General features: G+C 38.1%; 1 pseudogene; it reads right to left on the minus strand.

Annotated features, from left to right (window-relative positions):
* Positions 1–397: 397 nt before the first annotated feature.
* Positions 398–854, minus strand: LOC102829839 (annotated as a pseudogene).
* Between the last annotated feature and the right edge of the window lie 569 nt (positions 855–1,423).

Genomic DNA, 1,423 nt, shown 5'->3' on the forward strand with positions numbered 1-1,423 from the left:
AGTTTAAGGAGCCCTGGTAGCATAGTGGATTATGAGCTGGACTGCTAATCACAAGGTCAGCAGTTTGACTCGACCAGTCTCTCCACGGTAGAAAGACAAGGCTTTCTGTTCCTGTTTAGGAGGCATAAGTTCCTCCATAGCATACAACTACCACCAGCAATCTGGGTTTAACATAAAGGCATAGACTACTTACAAGAGATCTGTAGGATTACTCTTGGTAAAATAATGATCTCTGACTTCTCTATCTTTCTTTGATATCCCAATGATCAGACTTATGAATCAGTGGGACCTCAGTTCATTAACTGAAAAGAAAAGTATCAAAGCCAAAGAAGGTAACTTTTCTTTTTCTTTTTTTATTGAAAACGTTTATATTTAGAATTAGCCAGCTGGACTCAATTTAGATGATCCCAATTTTTTTGGCAACATCCTAAGCATCATAGTCAGGAGCCAGTTGAACATACACCTTCTTTTCTCCATCAGGCGTGATTAAAGTGTTGACCTTGGCTACATCAGTGTCATAGAGCTTCTTCACAGCCTGTTTGAGTAGGTGCTTGTTGGCCTTGACATCCACAATGAACACAAGTGTGTTACTATCTTCAGTCTTCTTCATGTCTGACTCAGTACTCAGAGGGATCTTGATGATGGCACAGTGGTCAAACTTGTTTCTCTTGGGGGTGCTCTTCCTAGGATATCTGGACTGCCTTTGGAGCACCGGAAGGTGGGTGAAGTGTGGATCTTCTTTTTGTGTGTGGTTGTGGGTGCCTTTCAGCAACTGCCTTCTTGCCCTTCGACACCTTTGCTGTGGATTCAGCTTTGGGATGGGTAGGGGCTTCCTTCTACACTTTTGGCAACATCTTCGTGAAAAGCAGAAGGTAACTTTTTAAGTCAAACAGTTTTAGAGTAATACAGCTGTGATTTGAACCAAAATTTATGTAACATCAAACTTCAGGGTAACATACTGATTCAGACCATTTCATCAATGTTCGCTACTATTACTACTAAAAACTGATTGTGTTAAATGAGTTATTTGCATTTCTATCTCTCACTGCTAATTCTATAATTTCTAGAATTCTTTGTATTCAAAAGAATCTCAAATTAATTCAACATAAGAAGCTTATCAGAGGACTACAGAATACTCATGAGTAGTTATCTAAAATTGCATCAAATAATACATAACTTAGAATAATGCCCAAAAGAACAATGTGTGTGTTTTTATAAGGAGCTGGGAATAGAAATATCACATATTTACAATACACATTTGCCATTCCATAAACATTAGAAAAGTTTTTGACAAATTTTAATAAGTTTGTTTATGGGAGACTATATTGTAGGATTGTTGTTGTTGTTGTCAGGTGCCATAGAGTTGGTAGATACTCATAGAGACCCTATGCACAACAGAACAAAACCCTGCCCAGAACAAAAC

This window comes from Chrysochloris asiatica, unplaced genomic scaffold, assembly GCF_000296735.1.
Source record: "Chrysochloris asiatica unplaced genomic scaffold, ChrAsi1.0 scaffold02937, whole genome shotgun sequence".
Classification (NCBI taxonomy): domain Eukaryota; kingdom Metazoa; phylum Chordata; class Mammalia; order Afrosoricida; family Chrysochloridae; genus Chrysochloris; species Chrysochloris asiatica.